Source organism: Danio rerio, chromosome 19, assembly GCF_052040795.2.
Source record: "Danio rerio strain M-AB ecotype USA chromosome 19, GRCz13ab, whole genome shotgun sequence".
Taxonomy (NCBI): domain Eukaryota; kingdom Metazoa; phylum Chordata; class Actinopteri; order Cypriniformes; family Danionidae; genus Danio; species Danio rerio.
This window is the reverse complement of record NC_141039.2, coordinates 40,904,258-40,926,610: the sequence shown is the minus strand read 5'-3', so window position 1 is coordinate 40,926,610 and position 22,353 is coordinate 40,904,258. Positions and strand designations below refer to the sequence as shown.

General features: G+C 38.0%; 1 long non-coding RNA gene across 1 annotated transcript; it reads left to right on the top strand.

Annotated features, from left to right (window-relative positions):
* Nucleotides 1-1,904: 1,904 nt before the first annotated feature.
* Nucleotides 1,905-5,365, top strand: LOC148679814 (uncharacterized). The gene is made up of 3 exons (XR_015945395.1): nt 1,905-2,932; nt 3,264-3,549; nt 4,010-5,365. It is a non-coding gene; the product is annotated as an uncharacterized LOC148679814 (long non-coding RNA).
* Nucleotides 5,366-22,353: the final 16,988 nt, after the last annotated feature.

Genomic DNA, 22,353 nt, shown 5'->3' with positions numbered 1-22,353 from the left:
ATATTAATACATCTTTCTTTCACTGGGTCATTTAACACAACCTTAAAATTACCCAAGCAAGTTATCACAACAAAACATTATTTGGTGTTAATGAATCTGTCCCTGCCTCTGCAGGAATGCCAATGCGTCTGCAGCTGTCATCACTCATGTTTAGAAGTGACCGAATGAAATCAACCCCTCTGTCATATCAGCTTCTCTCCCTGGCAATATCCATCTCCCGCAGCTAATGGGTGCTGATGGACAATTCCTCTTGTATAGTCATAGTTTTAACATCCCCGCCTACTTTATTCGTTTTTCTTCATGGCTGACTATTGATATTACTTCTCCAGCGCGACACCCAGAATCACAAGTAGTTCACTCTCATCCCTGTGATAAATTTTTCTAGATTTGTTTTTCGCTGAGATCTATTGCATTCTTTACCTCCAGTGACACTGGCTGGATTTTCCTATCGGAGTAAGTGATGCTCTCCCACATCGATGTGCCAGCGCCATACTCCAGCGTACAACATTAAGGAGCACTAGAGCGTGTCCTTCACTTGTGGTGTAAGATTGAACAAACTTTTATTACCATCTACTTTCTTCCGAATGGGATACAGCCAGGCACATTGTGTCCATGGCTTAATCCACATTTGGAACAATCAGTCCGATTTGGAACGGCCGGAGAATCAACCTTGATAGCGTCATGTCCCAACTGCCAATTCTCTCTCTATCTGTCATTCTTCTCTGTCTCTGGGAAGCCTGGATCCCGCTCTGTTTATTCTCCTGCAGAAGGGATATACAGCTGGAGTCAGAATTATTAGCCCCCCTGCATATTTTCCCGCAATTTCTGTTTAATGGAAATATTTTTTTCAACACATTCCTAAACATAACCCACATGCTGTATAGAAAATATCTCTGGCCCACACCATCAGCATTTGCCTGGCCCACATGTCTGGCTACCAGGCAAGAGCCAAACATTTACTGTATCTGGGCCAAGTCTAAACCAAGTTATTATCCCATAACTAAGCCTGAACTGAGCCAGATATGTTGATGTGTCATGACTGCAATGAAATTTATAAACCCATGAATCATTGTGCATTAGGCATGCTATGGGTGTGCTTTTTCTCAAAGCGACCTAATTGGTAGAGGGTTTTTTTTTGTTGTTGTTTTTTAGTCTTTTTTTTAATATAATAAAAATTTCATTTAAATGTGGGCCAAGATAGGCCAAACTTACATGGCCAATTATTATTAACATCTAGGCCACATACTACATTTTTACTTCTGGTCCAAGTATTGTGCGCCACCTTAAAGACCACAAGCTGTACGCCAGTGCTGGATGAATGCCTGCTGTGCAAGATTGTTGCCAAATCTGGGCCAGAATTCTTTGCTATCTGCTAATAGTTTTAAAAACTAATTTCTTATAACTTCTTCTTTTTTTGTCTTTGCCATGATGACAGTATATAACAGTTTAGGAGAGCGCGGGGACGAAAGTAAGACAGAACAAAAGTAACAAAGTGATTTTCTTGAAGATCTGGCATTTACTTTTCAGGCTATAACAGCACATTCATCATGCAACTCTTGACGGAGCTGCAAGAAAAATGGTGTTGAAAAATTTAAAATTTCTCCATTGAAAAATTGTACTTTCGTCCCCGCTCTTCCCTACTAGATATTTTTTAACAATTTAAAGGCTTAACTTGGTTAATTAGGCAAGTTACATTAATTAGAGAAATTATATTGCTTAAAAGGACTAATAATGTTGACCCTAAAAAATTAAAACCTACTTTTATTTATTTTATTTTTTCAACACATTTCTAAACATAATGGTTTCAATAAGTCATTTCTAATAACTGGTTTGTTTTATCTTTGCCATAAAAACAGTAAATAATATTTTACTAGATTTTTTTAAAGACACTTTTATACAGCTTAAAGTGACATCTAAAAGCTTAGCTAGGTTTATTATGTTAACTAGGCAGGTTAGGGTAATTAGGCAAGTTAATGTATAACAATGGTTTGTTCTGTAGACTATTGAAGAAAAAAAAGCTTAAAGGGTCTAATAATTTTGTCCTTAAAATGAGTTTTAAAAAATTAAAAACTGCTTTTATTCTAGCCGAAATAAAACTAATAAGAATTTCTCCAGAAGAAAAAAATATTTTCAGGCATACTGTGCTTATCAGCCATATCCTTGCTCTGTTAAAAAAGTTTGGGAAATATTTTTAAAAGAAATACAAATTCAAAGGGGGCTAATAATTTTGACTTCTGTATTTCACAAATGATTTTTGTAAGTCACTGTGCAGACACCTTTGGCAGAGCCAGGAATTAAAGGGCTCGGCGTAATACGGTCTAAAATAAACTGAAACAAAATGAGGATTATTTATATCCCACACCTTGCGCTCATTATCTCGCCCGTCCCTTTCTCCCAATTACTCCATTCCCTCCTAAGTAGCCAGTTGACGGAGAGTGACAGAAGCTTGTTGTACTGGATGTCAGCGCTGGCGTTGTGCGCTGAAGGGCAGTGAAGCACTCGGTGACGGTGTCATTCTTGGATACCTATTCACAGCATCTAATTTATCACATTGCTGATGGTTTACATATGCCTGGGATAATTGCCACCCAACGTAAACAAGGCTTGCTAGCGAGTGATTTATTAGCATGTCGCACGTCCCCAGCTCATCGGTCACGGAGGTGAGAGTGGATTAGTGGGCGACCTGGATTTTTAGGTCTTATCTTTTTATGGAATTGAATCTGTTTATATTTGTTTAACTGGTTATCGGTTGTTCGTTGTGTAACTGGGGTTGTAAACCGACATGACCGCTGTTTGTGCAGGATGCTAATTTGAGTAATGGTTTCCAGTAAGCCTCTTGTGGTCAAGGTGTTTATACATTTTTTAAAAATTCTGGGTTCCACACAACTCCTACATCTTTTCCCAAGACAAATTGATTAATTGTTTAAAGTTTGTATATATATATATTTTTTTTTTTGGTCACACTTTACAATAAGGTTCATTAGTTAATGTTAATTAATGCATTTACTAACATGAACAATTAATGAACAATACATCTACTACTGTATGTGTTCATGTTAGTTAACATTAGTTAATGAAAATACAGTAGTTCATTGTTAGTTCATGTTAACTCATGGTGCATTAACTAATGTTAACAAGCATGGACTTGGATGTTTAACAATGCATTAGTAAATGTTCAATTATGATTCATAAATGCTGTACATGTGTTGTTCATGATTAGTTCATGTTAGTAAATGCATTAACTAATGAACCTTATTGTAAAGTGTTACCTTTTTTTTACAAATACAAGTGGATTGAACATAAAACCATTAAGTTGTACCAAAAAAAAAAAAAAACAATGAGCAAAAGTAATTTTATGACTGTAACTAGCTACTACTAGCTAGTTTGTAACTACATTTGTACTTTCTTCAGTTGCATCACATGTTCTTAAAGGGATAGTTCACCCCAAAATAGTCTGGCATTAGTTACACACTCTTTACTTGGGTGAAGTCTTGAAGAGAGACAGCTATGGATACGCACAGTGGCGTAGTGGATAGGCCTGCAGAGCACGCACCTCGGGGTGCCCCACGTGATCAGGTGGCCCCTTATTTAATGCATGTTCCTGTAAGAAAACATGGTAAATAATTGAGAATCCGAAGACCGCAATAATTAAACCCCAGGGAACAACTGTGGTCAGAGCCAAAGTTCACAGGTCTGTGTTCTCTAAACTCCTCTCAAGCGGTGGACTACTTCATTGTGATTGCTTGCCGCCGAATCGCGTCATAGCTCATTACCATAAAGTTGACTTGATTTCAACTCTTCTCGACGCCCACACAGGTGAAGACGCTCTGTGCTGCTCCTCGCCGCTTATCACCACCGGCTCTCATTGAAAATGAATGACTTCTGGCTACTTTGGTGCTCTTCGTTGTGAACATACGGTAACCCCCCTCTTCAGTTTGTGATCGCTCCTCAGTTTGTGAACGCTTCCCTGTGTCGTCGCTCCACCCCGCCCCCCTTCCCCAGTCCTCAGTTTGTGATCGCTTATGTGTTTGATACACATAAAAATGAGGTATTTAGTATTTTATTTTGAAATACATTTCAATGTATTTTCGCCCATCCCTGGGGGTAGGTGTTAATGAAATGCAATTTAATGGGTAATTTAATCTAAAATATTAACACGAGGGTTGGGTTTAGGGTTGGGGTCCAGGGTAGATGTTATTAAAATACAACTAATGGGTAATTTATTAAATAATAAATATTTTTAGTCAACTTTGGCCGCAACTGTATCCCTTCTAGCAACAGTCCTTTACTTGCTTCAGAACTTTTATGGCTGCACATCCAAAATTGCATACTTCCATATTGTACGTTCAAATGCAAAACAAGTAGTATATCCGAATTCATAGAATTGGATAAACAGTATGTGAAAAGTACATGGATGACCTACTATTTCCGGTGAGATTCTGTAGTGTACATATGATGGACAACACTTAATGCCACAAGATAGAATTCATGAATGGGAGTGAATCGGAGCAACTGAAGTGAGTAACTCATGTGATCATGACAAATGGTGGATGTACTCCAAATTCTATACTACTCATAGAAGAACTAAATAGAATGTACTTTGCTAACTGTCATGAAGTAAATTCAAATGTAGTACCTACTTCAGGCAATTTCAGACGCCGCATATGAGTTTCTTGAATGAAGTGTATCCATGAATTGCCTTAAGATTTTTTGTCTTCAAAGTCCTCAGAGAGTTTCCATCCTCCCTTCAAGTCCTCAGTGTTGGCCTTCTATTGTGACATTATTTTTCCCTTTTTATTTATTTATTTTTATTTTTTTGCATTCTGCTATTTCGACGTGTTTTTTTAAATGGACCTTTTTCAGATTTCTGGGTTCTCAGTAGCAGAAGTCGTCATAGTTGGGTAAACTTAGGACAGTAAATGGGAGAGTACAACAAATAATTTATTCATTCATTTATTCATTCATTCATTTTCCTTCAGGTTAGTCCCTTTATAAATCAGTAGTCACCACAGCGGAATGAACCACCAACTTATCCAACATATGTTTTACATAGCGGATGCCCTTCCAGCTGCACTAGGAAACATCCATAAACACTCATTCACACTCACACACTACAAACAGTTTAGTTTATTCAATTGTCTTCGGACTAATTCGTAATTCATGTCTTTGGACTGTGGGGGAAACCCACGCCAATACGGGGAGAACATGCAAACGCCACACAGAAATTCCAACAGACCCAACCGGGACTCAAACCAGTGACCTTCTCGCTGTGAGGTGACAGTGCTAACCACTAATCCACCGTGTCGCCCAAATAATTTATGTATATAATAAAAGAAAAACTCCACAATGTTATCAAGACTTTCAGAAAAAGGAAAAGAAAATAGTCAACGACAAATTTAACCACTGAGGCACTGTGCCGCCCTTGTATGCAAACAACCAATGTGTAACGTGTGCTTAGTATTGCTAGTATGCAAGGCAAGTTCACTATAAACCAGGGGTGGCCAAACCTGTTCCTGGAGAGCCACCTTCCTGCAGATTTTAGTTGCAACCCATATCAAACACAGCTGCCTGTAATTATCACATGGTGTTCAGGTCCTAATTAATTGGTTCAGGTGTGTTTGATATAAGTAGCAACTGAAATCTGCAGGAAGGTGGCTCTCCAGGAACAGGGTTGGCCACCCCTGCTATAAACTCTCTAAAGACTACAGCTTCTAGATGTGTCACTATTGCCCCTTTCTGAAGCCAGAGGATTGAGGTTTACTGAAAAACTCCAACAGCATTTCAACAGCCGCAAAACAACGAGTGTCAAGCAGACAAACCATGCATTTCAGTGCTGGAGGGCTGTATGACTTAATACTGTGGCTGACAGCCAACTATCCAATAATGTTGATGGGGAAGAGAGAGAGAAAGAGAGAGAGAAACCTGGGAATAGTGAAGAAAAGTGCATGACAATGTATGACAGATGACTAAGATGAGAGATTAGTTATAAGAAAGACAGAGAGAAAATAAGGAAATGGAACAAGCCAGGAAAAGGACACAGTGTTGCCTTGAAGAACTGTCATCTGCAATTATCTGTGCCCAGAATTCTTTGCACTGATTTTGTGAGTTTCATGCATCTAGTGGCATGTCGTATGTCATACGCCTACACCACATGTGCCATATTTTCATGTTAAATGAAATATTGTTGCATATTATCATTTTTAAATACAAAAGAGTTAAGAAATCATTATTTCTAACAATAAACTTGATTTTTGTTAACAACAAATAAAAACATTTGCTATTATGACAATTGTGATTTTCTGAAAAAATTAAATCACAATATTTTCATTTAAAATTTGGAAGAATTGTTTATTGTTACTTTATTCATAGTTTCTGATCACACTTGTTTCTTTAGTATATACAACAGTTCTGTCTGGATCTTGAATCTGATTGGCTGATAGCCGTGCGATATTCTGCCAGTAACAGCACTGTCCGGCCTCTTCACCCTTCGCCCTTGTGTATTACTCCGCCCACATACAACGACAAGCAGAGGACACTCTACAGTTTGACAAATAATGCAGCTGTTGAGCAACATAATGTAGCTGTAAGGCTTTTTTCAGCAAGAATGTAGTTTAGATTGCAACGTTGTAGTTTATTTATAAGGATAGTGCCTCTTTTAAATATTTGTAATTTCTGAAAGACAGCACGTCGGCAGCAATTGAGCATTGAGCAAAGACGATTGACGACGTTCATCCACAAGATGGTGACAGAGACAGCATAATAAGACCTAAGAGGAAAAAAAGCTTAATTTTAAACTACAGCTGATCAAATCATTAATATACAGGCAAACTTTCTAACTCAAGCTCTCTTTGTTGTACGTTGTAGTGCTGTATATATACCATAGTAATATGGTGATCTCCCGATTGGTACAGAAAAATATTGGGAAATCTCTGTAGACTGATGACATGCCGTCAGTGGTTTATCTTAAAATGTCGGCAAAATCACCTATTTTGTCATCACTTTATACACTATGCTAGAGAAGCATTCAAATACTAGCTCTAAAGTGACATTAGTGAATGAGCAACGGTTTCTGCTGTTCTGATGTCAGCTGTAGATGAAAGATTTTGGAGACTCTGTGTTTGATTTTCATTTTTATATACACGATTATGCCATCAAACTGTTATATAAACACAATATCACACTTGTAGCAATCCAACGTGGCTGTATATCATCACTGGTTGGAGCTATATATTTTTTCTATACTCTACAGAAAAAAAACATTGTTATACAATAACTTGCCTAATTACCCTAGCCTGCCTAGTTAAACTAATTAACCTTGTTAAGCCTTTAAATGTCACTTTAAGCTGTATAGAAGTGTCTTGAAAATATCTAGTAAAATATTATTTACTGTCATCATGGCAAAGATAAAATCAATCAGTTATTAGAATAAGTTATTAAAACTATTATGTTTAGAATTGTGTTGAAAAAACAGGGGGCTATAATTCCGTGGGGCTAATAATTCCCCCTGATATATATCGTTTGTTATGACAATTATAAATGTAGAACATCTGGAATGTGATTGTGTGAGTGCACATATAAAATATTTTGCAGTAAGGTCACTTGCTCAAGTCCTGGCTTGGTCCATAGGCATTTCTGTGTGGAGTTTGCATGTTCTCCCCATGTTGGCATGGATTTCCATTGAGTGCTGGCATGGTGTTGGCATGGGTTTCACCCACAGTCCAAAGACATGTGCTATAGGTGAATTGAATAAACTAAATTGGCCGTAGTCTATGTGTGTGTGTATGGGTGATTTCTAGTTTATGGTTGCAGCTGGAAGGGCATCCTCTGTGAAAACATATCCTGGATAAGTTGGCGGTTTATTCTGCTGTGGCGGCCACTGATGAATAAAAAGACTAAGCCGAAAAGAAAATGAATGCAAGTAAATTTACAAAATGTTTTTATTCAATATGATCTTTACTCAATATTTAAATTATGTAGGCTTAAAATAAAAATTTATAATTTCAACTTAATACAATGTATTGTATTAACTTAATACAATGTATTAACTTGTAAGTTAATACATTTAATACAATGTATTAACTTAATACAATGTATTTTACCCCCTCCCCCCATTATACCTCTGCAACATAAAACTGGATGTGGGGTGCCATGTGTGGTATTTTAAACAAATCTAACCATATTTATTTATTTATTTGCACTACATTTGAAATTGTCATGATCATTTTATGAAAATACAAATATTCCATATCACTTCTGAATAATTTCATAAATCGTCTCCGCATGTATATAAATGTACGATTTGAAATGTTTAAAATACTTTTACAGTTTAGGATTACAACTACTACCCAGTAATAATCACTATGGGGATAACAATCCCATGGTACAACTAAAGCATGTTTATTATCTTCCAATACATTTACTGTCCTTAATCAATATTCTCTTTAGGAGGATCATCATATAAACCACCCTTTAATGTTGTCAACAATTAGGAAGACTGTATCTTATTCAGTAAGCAAACAGGCCCTCTGCTGCACTGCAGTCCCAGCAAACAGTAACTTCATTATGCCACATTTTTTTTTTCTTTCTACCGACCAGTGACAGAGCCATGCTGAGACAGTGAAGAACACCCATCAGCAGACACCATCCCTGGGGCTGTATTCTTTCCTGTCCCTTCACCGCTAGCCATGCCCGCGGGGCCCTGCTGTGCTTCTGCTAAAGTCAGCTGTACCTGCAGTATAGCTTCTCCATATCTGCTCTCCATGATGTCCTGTCACTGCACCAGAGAATGACAAGGCAACGATGACAGCTCTGGTCATCAATTTAGCTCCAGAACAAGGTTAAATGTCTATAAGTGCAGCAGAAAACAACACAGTTATGATATCTAGATCTTCTGGCCAAACAAGTGTAGTGTGCTATTAGGAATCCAGCCTCAGCCTTAATATTTGCAGTGACACTTGTATGTCTGAATGTAAAGTGTGGAAAAGTTGTCAATTTGAAGGCAAAAACAAATGTCTGTTATTGTCCGTTGTTGCACAAAAAGTCACTTTTTAAACTAATAAGCATTCTGTTTTAAAGGGTTAGTTCACACATAAAATATTCTGTCATCATTTACTCACCCTTTACTTGTTTAAACCAAGATAAAAGAAACTGGTAAACATTAGCCCCTTTCACACATATGGACCTTTCCGGAAAATTACCAGCAATTTTACTGAAAGACAGGGCCGGAGTGGGACTCCTTTTCAGCCCTGGAGTTTCATGCATTAGACCGGCCCACCTCAGTTTAAGACTGACTATATTAAAATAAAGTAATTTCCAATTCAGTTTCTAATGACACTATCACGTCTTTTTCAAGAAAACAGCTGCTTTAGAACTTCAAATGTTCAACAACCTCATAGTTTTATATGTCTTAACAATAAAAATAAAATAAATTTAAAAAAGGAATTACTCAGTAGAGGATCGAACACGGATCAACGACGTTGTAACCCAACATGCTGACCACTGGACCACAATGGCACTGTTATGCTTGTGTGCCAGGAATATTAGTTACATCATCTTTCCCCTCCAGACTGCATTTTGCTCATGGGGAAGCGAGACAATAAATAAGAAGAGCGGAGCTGCGGCAAAATGATGAATAAAAAGAGTGAGGCTATGGTCAAATAAATAAATAAATGTAAAAAAGTGCGACTGCTGAGAGTGCAAGCAGCTTGAAACACCAGCCCTCGCAGCCAAAAAACGGACCGGCCCACCGGGAACTCTCCCGGTCCTCCCGATTGGCCAATCCGGGCCAGCTGAAAGAGAAGTTGAAACATTACTGGTGATTTGCCGGAATGCTGCTCTGTGTGAATGCAGAAGTGAAGCCGGAAAGAGTGCGTTTACGTTTAGAACACTGTGGCGAGATGAAATCTGTACAGGTACACCCTTTCATGGGATTTCCCTTTGGGAGGCTTCATTCCACCTGTCAGTCGCTGGCTTTAAGCAAGGATCCAGCTCCCCACTGAGGATCCAGGAGACCCCTCGCACACAACGATCGCTTGTGAAGTTGCCTGGCCCACCGCGTCCACAATCACTTCATGCCACAGTCTTTTAATGTCTTCACACACTCGTCAAAAACCAACAGCTCTCCATGCTTGCACCTTTCTTCTCTTCTCTCTCCCCAATTCTTCACCACCAAACACACACACACACGCACAAAAACTTCCTTTCTCCCTCTGTTAAGTCCTTCTATTTTTTTTTTTTTTTTTTTTGGATATGGATTTTTTTTTTTGTAACATTTTAACAATACAAAAAGAAATATATATATATACACATATACATGCCAGGGGGTAAGCATAAATCAAATACAAATATACATATGTAGGAATCAAATAAATACATTGTAGAGTTCACAAAGTTTTAAAGTGCGTAGGGCTTTCTTATTTAGAGAGTTTCTGATACTACTAAAATATAAGCATAATTCCGTCATCAACACGTTAAAGTTGGGTTTCTTCTTGGTAAATTTACATTTATGAATGTAAAATTTTGTTAGCAAAATAATTAAATTAATTAAATAAAAACAATTTTCCTCTTGAATAGAGTACATAGAAATGCCGAAAAGTACATGTTCCCACAACAATGATAGAGGTTTAGAACACTGTAATTTGTTATTAATAAATTTTGCACCTCACTCCATAAGTTGACTGAGTATGCGCAATGCCAAAATAAGTGTAATGCAGTCTCCTCATATTCATTACAAAAAATACAATTTATATAAATCCCACTTTTAAATTTTTGTAAATAATATTTTGCTGGATAAAATCTGTGGAGAAGTTTGTAAGATATTTCTTTAATTTCATTTCTAACATGGTATTTCTGTGGTAACAGCCACACTTTTTTTCCAGCAAATCAGTTGATCCTTTAATAAAGACATCCAATAAGATTGAATATAAGGTACAGTAATAAATTCTCTTTGGAAAAGGGTATGGATAGCTTACTTAGGATTATTACTCTTGGTATATATTAAAACAGGTTTTGCCCACATATGATTTAGTGACATCAAAAGACAATGCATCAAAAGCATGGACTTGATTAATACCTCTAAATAACATATGGACCCCTGAAGGAATTGAATTTTATGTCCTTCTATTCCTTACCTGAACTTCTGCTTCCTCCCGACCCCGGAAGTATTGTTCGAAAGCTCCAGGAAGGGCAAGTCGGAGCAGCGCCCCCTAGTGGAGCCGAACAGCTTTGAAAGGCCAAGAGGCGACATTCAATAGAACATTCCATTGGAACAGCAGTGCCCTGCAACAGCCCTGCGATTGCGCCATTTTGGAGTGAAAGCGATCGGCCGTCCATTGGATCTCATTGCTGTCGCGATGGCAAGCAGCTGCTTTGTTTTGTATTTATTTATTTAAAAGCGACGGTTGGCCACGCCTACTTGTAGCTTCTTTTGCGTTCATCAGAAAACTAAGGGTGAAATACTACGTCCATCTTTTACAGTCTATTCTCCATATTCTAACCGTAGATATTGCCCACAGTACATTGCACGTTGGAAGTAAATTTGATTAGAACTACAAACACGGGTGAAAAGTTTAAATAAACTACAAATATGGTGGACTCGCAAGACAAACCGTCAAGTAGAGAGGCTTCGGTAAAGATGTTTGTATGACTGTTAATTAATATCTAGTGACTGGAAAATATTTAGGGCGAAGCAGTGGCGCAGTAGGTAGTACTGTCACCTCACAGCAAGAAGGTTGCTGGTTCGAGCCTCGGCCAAGTTGGCGTTTCTGTGTGTAGTTTGCATGTTCTCCTGCGTTCGCGTGGGTTTCCTCCGGGTGCTCCGGTTTGCCCCACAGTCCAAAGACATGCGGTACAGGTGAATTGGGAAGGCTGAATTGTCTGTAGTGTATGAGTGTGAATGAGTGTGTATGGTTGTTTCCCAGAGATGGGTTGCGGCTAGAAGGGCATCCGCTGTGTAAAAACTTGCTGGATAAATTGGCAGTTCATTCCGCTGTGGCGACCCCGGATTAATAAGGGGACTAAGCCGACAAGAGAATGAATGAATGAATGATTGAATGAATGGAAAATATTTAAATAGAATTTCCGTGTTCATTAGCGACAACAATACTGAACTCATAAAAACGTGTATGCATTCGCTGATTCAGAGGTTGCATATGAGCAAAATGATCGACCCACTGCTTTAATGAAAAGAAAGTGAATGCAGACATTTTTATATTTATTTCAACATGCTTTCAAGATTAAAAATACATGAGAAATATGGGAAAATACTTATTGATAGGATGATAGTGGAAGAGAGAGGTAAAATACATGAGAATCCTGGCAAAAATGGGAGGGTTGACATGTATTAAGTGAACAGGAAGTGTTTGTGGAAAAAGTTTTGCGAGATAATATATATATATATATATATATATATATATATATATATATATATATATATATATATATATATATATATATATATATATATATATATATATTTTTTTTTTTTTTTTCCTATGACTCCCATTTTTTCCCCAACATTACGTATCCTTCCGGGTGTCTGCAAGATACAGAATAATATCTCTGAAAATATTTAATTTAGTTGAAAATTGTAGATTTGCAATGTACTAGTTCTGCTAACAAAATATCCTTCCAATAAAGATTCTGGAAAATCTACAAATAACGGTTATAATTTTTGTAGTATGTATATGTGATTAAAACTAGTATGGGCTGTTGCAAAGACGTTTTCCTCCATGTTAAATTTCAGTGAGTCTGCCTGATCTCTTTAGAGCAGTGTTTCTCAAACTGTGGTACGTGTACCACTAGTGGTACGCAGGATCCTTCTAGTGGTACGCGGAGGAATGAAATATGTCATGTACATGCTACACACATTTCAAAATTTATCAAAAATTATGTATATAATATGCCACATATGACATATAGCCTATGTTTCTGAGGTACTCTGCCACGTTTTTTAACTGTGCAGAGTTGTAGCTCCTTTACTGGGCCTACCACGCTACTGTATTTCAATACTGCTCATTTTGGTGGTACTTGGACAGACCATTTTTTTCTAAGGTGGTACTTGATGAAAAAAGTTTGAGAACCACTGCTTTAGAGTATTCCAATGAAACCTGCACCGCTGCCTTGAAGAAGTATTTACGTTACATTATAGTTTCAAGAAGAGGTGCATATCAAAACATCTTTCTGCATTTCACCCAGAAGATGCTTCAATTACTAAGAGCCAGAGGTCTGAAGATCAGAGCGGCTGCATGGCGCGAGTGGGAGTAAAGAACGACTTGACAGCGGAGGAAAACAGATGAAGATTTATGATGGTTTCAGACACCAAGCTTCCTGTTAAATCACGTGCATTCGCAAATATCCCGTCATCGCAAATCTCGCTGCAGGATCATGGAAATCAGGGTCATATTTTGGTGCTTTTTGTTTACACACTGTTGTTTATATTGAGGATCATCAAACCACACTATTTATTTATTTATTTATTTATTTATTTATTTGTAAGTCAGTTGTAGCACCAATCCATGGCGACAGACTTGTTTCACCCTCATCTTTTTTTTTTCTTCCCCCCGCAGAAATATGTCCTTCCCCTCCTTTCTGTCTCCTTCCTCTGACAGCACGGTGAGTTAAAGAGATCTTGTTTGCTTACTTCGACTGTTTCTCTCTCTCGCCCTTATGTCTCGTATAACCTGCTAGTGTTTTTAATCAATGGAGTTCAGTAAAGGCCTCGGGGGAACAGGGCACTCTGGGTAAGGAGGTTAATGCGCTGGCAGTTTGAGATACACTTGTGACATTTCCATCCCGCATCTGTTTTCATCTGGCCTGATTTAGGGGTGGCTGACTGCTTAGTGTGGACGCTCCAGCACGTGCTCCATCATGTAAACGTTGCCTCCAAGTGGTGTACAATAGAAATGCAGCCTAAAAGGAACCGTATTTGTTCTCATTATTGATGAGCTTTTGTTTCTGTGGAACATAAAATTGCAATACAAGCACTAGACGTGCCTGTAAAAATATGAGAGGAATGAAAGACATAAAAATATGCAAAGGAACACTGCACTTTAGTTGTAAATAAGCTCAATTTACAAGTTTGCAAGAGTTATATTTATTCCTTAATCCATTCAGGTGATTTCTGGGTCTGGCTGGAGCACTTTTAGCATAGCTTAGCCTAAAATCATTAAATCATATAAGACCATTAGCATCTAGCTCAAGCCCACCCACCCCTCACAAAAATACATTTTTGAAAATGACCTTTTATGTCGTGTGTAACACCTCTAATGCCGAGTTCAGACTGCATGATTTTCAAAGGAGTCGTGTCACAGATGTTTTCACACTGCATGTCTATCTGGGCTAGCGATTCGTCGCTGCTTTGTTTACACTGCAAGATGGATCAGCGACAGGGACTTTCAGATTGCATGTCTTTACTATAGGAAGAATCGCCGACAACTTCGTCCAAACTACGTCTCACATCCAAAAACACGTTGTATATCTTTTGTTATTAACTACATAATGAGAAAGAAGCCTTTAATGGGGTAGAAAATGTACATGTTTTCTCACCTGGGTTTAAAGGGAATTAGCCATTTCTCCTCAACGTTGATAATAAACTAATTTATTTCTGTATGAAACGTCAAACAGACACGGTTGCTCCTGAGTCCTGTCAAACCTCCACTAGTTTTTCCTCCATTTCGTGGGTCCAAATAAACCGAAAAGGAGCGCTTTTAACTTCTCCCCCAGCCTACCGCTGGCCTGCAGCAGGTACACACACGCACACACAAGTGAAAGCCGCTCTCTCATTGGCTGTAGGCGATGGCTGATGTTATTTTCAGTCAAAACTCAATTCACACGGCATGATTTGAATCGCCGACAGCTCCAGATATTTAACATGCCAAATATCTCGCAGGCATCTGCGACTCATCGGCGATTCTCTCAGATCGCCTCTTTGATAGTTCATACTGTGTGATTGTTACTCATGTGCACGAGCAGCGATTTGCCTGTAATTTCGATTTCTCAAAACCTGTCGGCGAGCCAAAATCGGGGCTAAAATCACGCAGTCTGAACTAGGCATAAGTGAAGTGAAATATCCAGCTAAGGCTTAAATCTGAAAGTGATTAGTCTATGAAAAAGTAGACTCATAGTGGTCGAATGAATCGCCACAGTATTGAGTCTTTTAGCTGTGAAAAAAGAGGAAGACAAATACTGTAATAATCCCAATTGAATCATGTGGCAAAGACACTCTGAAGTGTGAGAAAAAGTATTGTAAGTTAGTGTTATTTTCCCTACCCAAAGATGAGGCTGTGAAGAGTCAGTGGTTGAAGTTTATTTGTGCCAAAATACCTCAGCATTATAACCCCAGCCTTGTGCTGTGTTCCTGTCATTTTTCTGATGGGTGCTTCAGCAATCTACACGCTTACAACGGGGGATTCATTGGCTGTTCATTAAAGAAAGGGTCAGAAAAGATTTGATGTGTGGGACTTAGTCAGAGCTTGACAGAAATTTCACAGTACACAGTTCATGGACCAGTTTCTTCCTCCATTTCACAAGTGTAAGTACGATTAAAATGGTTGCCTCGTTTTCTCTAGCTTGCAAATTATGTATTTAATTGTTTTTGTTACTTGTAACCGCTTGTACTGTAACTGGTTAACTCAAATATTCTCATATCACGTCTAAAACCACATTAACAACGCGACTTGTGTTGCTTTGTTTACAGATTTAAATGCGTTTGTGAGCTTGTGATCCACTGCTGTTTGTCGTTGCTATAGCCACCATGAGCTGTTCCTACACTCGTGCGGCCGTCAAGTATAAAAATAGTTCAGCTTTTGCCGCTGTGTTAATACTGAATGTGTGTCACTGCTTTTACTTATGGTTAAGAATAGAGTAATATGTGGTGTTTGACTGCATTACTTGAATGCCCTCCTGCATTTGGCTCACTCATACACTCTGCACTCTGACTACTTCAAAATTGCTGATAAGCCGTGGTGGGCATTTCTCTCAGTCTCAAAAATCTTGTTGGGATAATTAGGTAAAAATAAATGCATATTATTAGACAATGAAAGTGTTTTTTGATCTAGCACGCATGTCAGACTGTTGTTGGAGTCCCCCAAAACCAAAATATGACTATTTAATGCATAATAAGGCTCTTTAAAGCTTGACTACTGCGTAGCTTCATTGTGTACACTGTAAAAAATGCTCAGTTCCACACAACCAATTTCTTTTGGGACTGCATGAAGAAATTAAGTTAACTTATTAGTTTTTACAAATGTTAGTGGATTGAACATGAAACAATTATGTTGTACCAAAAAAAAAACCCCTAAGAATTGGGCTGTTTCAGCTCATTTTGAATATGCAGTTCGAACAAACATTAAACATTATTTTGTGAGTGTAAGACTGAAGGAAATGAAAAATAGCTATTTTCTAGATTGATATGGATAGGAATTATACTCTTGTTCTGGCATAGTAATCAAGAAATTTAGCTGTAGCATGGGGCAATGATATTGAGCGTCATTTTCAGCTTTTAATTTTCTGTCGGTCTTAGTACACAATGTAAATACAGAAGAGTCATGTTTTAATTAAATAGCTAAATTATCTAAAAAATTATCTATAAAATTATATTTTTAAGTGAGATGCTATTGGTCTAATCCGATTCAATGATCTATGCTAAGCTAAGCTAAAAGTGCTCCTGCCAGACTCGAAGATCGGCTCAAGGGATTCAAAAAACGTAAAACTCAACTGTTCAACTCTAGGGGAATTGTAAAATGAGCCTATTTCCGCCCCCCAAAAAGTGGAGTGTTCATTTAAATGATAAATACGATGCACCAAAGTTGCACCCACAAGAGCATCTAAAAGACCGAAAGAATGGGGGATAGAAAGAGGAGAAGTGATAAAAGCAGGGTGAGTGCGTAAAAGGTCAAAGATAACGGCGTAAAGAGAATGAAAGCGAGCTTGACTGAGAGAATAACTAACTAAATTAGGAGAGTTTCACTGAAGATGAACAGCACGGACAGTTCGGCTGCCACTTCAATTTAATCTGATATGAATTCAATGAGCAATGGTGATCTTTTCAACCGCAGTGTAATTACTGGAGGAACAACAGGCGCTTTTTGAATAGGCTGCAGTCTAAATGGCCCCATTTCCTTCTTCCGCCGCCGATCTTGTTGGAGAATGTCAATTATCATCTTAAACACTGCTGATAAGGTAGAAGTGTGGAGGAATTAAAAAAAGATGGCAGAGAGAAACAGTAGGCTAAGAAGTATAAGGGAAAGCAGTCAGGTGAATGATAATTCAACGACCCACCTTCTAGACTTATCCGACAAAAGACATGTCTCCAAATGGTGGGGCATTTTAGCACCATTTGCAATAGATAAATCGTTAGTCGCTACAGAACTGAAAAGAGAGGCCATCCAAAGTCCAGACATGCTACCGCAGCTCAGCCTTTTATGTTGGGATTTTTCTGAGACGTGAACAAGAGGAGATGTCTGATGTGTTATCGGAATATGCAATGAAGCTAAAGAGACCTCAGAGAATTAAACTGTTGTAAATTAACTCTGAAGTGTGTAATCCCTGAAGCACTGGCAAAAGCAAACCAATAGAATGACTATGTCTGTGATTGGTTAGACAAACAGATAGCCCCACCCTAAATGCACACTATTGGTTGAGGCTGGTTCAGCTTTATAGTTTAGTAAATCAAATTTATTCGTAGAGCAGAGTAGACAGTTAGTGTGATTTCACCAAGTGGGACATGTTCCTGGATTAACATCTATGTTGGTCCTAGAACAACATTCCAATCAGCCAATCAGAATGAAGGGATACAGTTTATGCTAAATTTAGACTTATGGTTGGGGTTATGTGCTTCTATTGCTATCCAACTGTTATTCCCCTCTGATTTTGAGAATAATTTACAGCTATGGTTGGGTTTAGTTGTGGGAAATAGGTATTACATTTTCGAACAAAAGTGATGTTCCAGGATCAACATAGATATTAATCCAGAATTGCATTGTACTTGGTAAATTCAGTAGACTATGATATCTGGATTTATTTATGTGTAATAAATGATATGTTGAATTGAGGAATTTTCTTCTGGATGCTCCAGTTACCCCCACAAGTCCAAAGACATATGGTATAGGCGAATTGGGTAGGCTAAATTGTCTGTAGTGTAAGTGTGTGAATGAGTGTGTATGGAGGCTTCACAGTGATGGGTTGCGGCTGGAAGGGTATACACTGCGTAAAACATATGCTGGATAAGTTGGCGGTTAATTCCACTGTGGCGACCCCAGATTAATAAAGAGACTAAAAGAAAATTTAAGAATTAAGAAATATTCATCACACTTTGTTTTAAGGTGTCTTTGTTATAGTGTAACAATTGATAAAACAAGTATTTAGCAATAGTAATGTACTTACTAAAGTTGAATGTGAGTTAGGTTTAGGGTTAGTTGCATGTAGTTGTGCATAATTAATTTTAATAATTATAGTAAATATATGGAATATATAACAAGAACACCTTTAAAATGAAAACAAAATCTTCATATCTAAAAATTCTTTTTGTAAAAAGCAAACTTGATGCTTTTTGTATTTAACATAATAATGACTTAACATTTTCTTTTAGGGGTTAATTTCTTTGTCAAATCGAATGCCACTTTATTAATACATTAGTTTATTGTTATCATAAGTTATAAATTAGACTGAAAGTTTTTATCAACTGGCAGTTATAGCTGTACGGCTTTTTTGTTTTAAAGTCAGTGTCTACACTATTAATCTTTAATATTATTTACCTCATATATTTAAATCTACAGCTTCCCTAAAGTGCCAAAATTATAATTTTTTTTTTACCAAAGCAAGTTATTTAAATGTTTATTTTGTTTTGAACAAGCATTTATTATATCATTTTAAAATTTGCTACATTTCATTTTTAGCATAATTAAAGGTACTGAAATTAAAAAGTCCTAAAACAAAAATCACAGTCAAATATTTAATTAATTCATTTTCCTTTGGCTTAGTCTCTGATTTATTAGAGGTTGCCACAGCGGAATGAACCGCCAACTATTTTGCAGAGATTTAATGGGGGTAGTAGGTGAATGTACATTGAATTAATTTTCATTTTAAGCCTATTTAAATATTAAGTAAAGATCATCTTGATTGAACACATTTTGTAAATTTACTTATGTTCATTCATTTATTCAATTTCTTTTGGCTTAGTCCTTTTATTACACATACACTTTCACATTCACACTCGGGCCAGTTTAGTTTCTTCAATTAACCTGTACCACATGTCTTTGGGTTGTGGGGGAAACCAGAGCCCCTGGAGGAAACCCATGTGAACACGGGGAGAACAAGCAAACTCCACACAGAAATGCCAACTGGTTCAGCCAGGACACAATCCAGGGACCTTCTTGCTGTGAGGCGACAGTACTAACCACTGAGCCACCATGCTGCCCTAAGAGAAATTTTTGAACAAACAAACAAGACTCTGTGTCAAACAATGTCTCAGCTTGTGATAACTTATTATATCAAATATGTAATTTAACATATTCCCAAATCAGATTTTAATCTAGAAGTGAAATGACCAGAAATAGTTTTATCCTGTAAAAGTCCATTTATTTAGTTACTTACAACCACCACCACCCTAATGCCTGGTAATGATTTTTAGATCAGCATTTTAGATCATTTGGTTAAACTGGTCTTCTGCTACTCATTTGATATCCAGCTGGGATAAAAAGAAGTATTTTAGCTTCGAAAGAAATTACATACTTCAGCTTTTAAAGCACTCTCTGAATTATGCAGAGCAATGAATAAAGTGAAATTTGTTTCATAGAAGGGCACTAACAGGGCATATGGTAACTTGGGTAACTCACTCAAGTTAACTTAACAGCTGACTCAGCAAGCAAGCAGAGCTTTTAAAAATGATGTATTTCTTGGAGTTTGGTTTTCCCCCACTCAATACTGCACCCTAAGAGTGAAACAAAAAATTAGGTGATAAATATTTCTATCCTGTGACAGGAAGCGTCTCCTTGATCTTTCCCTGAAGAACACTGAGCTGTGTAAACATCATGAAAAATTGAAAGAAGGCATCTCAGCTGCCTTGCTAATCCAGAGAGGCGGATCTAGGCTGCAAACAGCTGCACTGAGACTCAAGGATACATTGGTTTCAAAGGTCCCCAAACCTTTGCTTCTGCACTGAGCATTGCACATTTTACAGTGCTACAGTGAACACTGTTATTAGGAATGGGTGATATATTATAATATTGTCTAGTAATTGTTGCAGTAACAAAATTAATGGTGATAATTCATGTGTATCCACTGAGAAAGAAAAAGTCTTTTAGAGGGAAAATTTTCAACCCAGGTTTATTATAGATATGTAGCCCACTATAGATTCTGGAGATCACGAAATATGTCCCAGGAGCTACATTTTTTTGCGGTTTTGCTTACGTGAATGTACGCCGTGTATGCTTTTTTCAGATCTCAAATTTATCTTACAAGTTCCATTCGTGCCTGCTGTTCGTCTGTAAATTCACTAGAGGCCGCTGTCAACTGACTGACTGACTGACCGATTAACTCACCCACCCCCTTCCCTAAACCTGACCGGCAGTGTTTTCAGAAGCACAGATTGACCCGCCCACCCCCTTCCCTAAACCCAACCGGCAGTGTTTTCAGAAGCACAGATTGACCCGCCCACCCCCTTCCCTAAACCCAACCGACAGTGTTTTCACAAGCACAGATTGACCCGCCCACCCCCTTCCCTAAACCCAACCGACAGTGTTTTCAGAAGCACAGATTGACCCGCCCACCCCTTTCCTAAACCCAACCGACAGTGTTTTCAGAAGCACAGATTGACCCGCCCACCCCCTTCCCTAAACCCAACCGACAGTGTTTTCAGAAGCACAGATTGACCCCCCCACCCACTTCCCTAAACCCAACCAATAGTGTTTTCAAAACCAATCCAGAAAATCCTGATTTTGACCACATTTTCAGATCATACCACGTTGTCACCCTGTTATTTACTTGTTTATTTTATTTTTTGCCCTTTAGTTTCACCTGGTTTCAGGAACCATTCTTCACCGGACTCGAACACCGTCATCGATTTTAACTCCTCTGTACATCTTAAGTCTGCTGACGTACATGACGAGCTACTGAGCAAACTGGTAACAGCGGAAAAGCCGTCCACATAGAGGTGAGCAGTCAACTTGTAATGTGAAAAGTAACAGAAGCCGGTGGGGTTGTCATACTGTACAACCCTGTGTTTGAGTTTCTTTTTGCTATTGAACACAAATTAGTATCATTTTAAGAAAACTAAAACCTGTAACTATTGACATCCATAGTAGGAAAAACAAATACTATGGAAGTCAATGGTTATACTGTAGGTTTTAAGTTGTCTTTAAAAAAAATCTTCATTTGCGTCCAGCAGATGAAAGAAGCATAAAGAAACTTCGAACAAGCAAAGGCTGAGTTTTTTTTATTTTTATGAACTGTCCCTTTAGTGTAGTATCTGTTTCATTCATTCTGAAAGAAGGTGATATTGTGCATATCTCCACTTATGCAGTAGAAAAAATGCCCAGCTGAGTAAAAAAAGGATTAAACTGTCAAATATGATGACATTAAACACAATAAGAAATAAGGACAAAAATCTTAAAGCCATCTTGTTATTTTTTTTATTTTTATATTTTTATGCAATGCTATTGGACATAGCCTTAAGCACAGTAGAAACCTATAAAATAGTAGGATTTCTTCCTCATTCTGTGACTATGAAACCACATCTGATCATAAAGGTAGTTATTTCAAAAACTCGACTGATGTTGTGAAGGGAATTTGGAGTAAAAGTATGTCAGTAAATCTCTCTGTAAACAGACTCTTGCACATGTGCTACAGTAGTAGGCTACATTTATTCACGGTACAGATTGATATTTGTTTAGTTAGTTAGTTAGTTAGTTAGTTAGTTATGCCTAGTTCAGACTGCGTGATTTTAGCCCCGATTTTGGCTCGCCGACAGGTTTTGAGAAATCGCCGACTAATGCCTGAAATCACAGGCAAATCGCTGCTCGTGCACGTGAGTGACAATCACACAGTATGAACGATCAAAGACGTGATCTGAGAGAATCGCCGATGAGTTGCCGATGCCTGTGAGATATTTGGCATGCTAAATATCTGGAGCTGTCTGCGATTCAAATCATGCCGTGTGAATTGAGTTTTGACTGAAAATAACATCAGCGATTGCCTACAGCCAATGAGAGAGCGGCTTTCACTTGTGTGTGTGTGTGTGTACCTGCTGCAGGCCAGCGGGAGGCTGGGGGAGAAGTTAAAATCGCTCTTTTTCGGTTTATTTGGACCCACGAAATGGAGGAAAAACTAGTGGAGGTTTGACAGGACTCAGGAGCAATC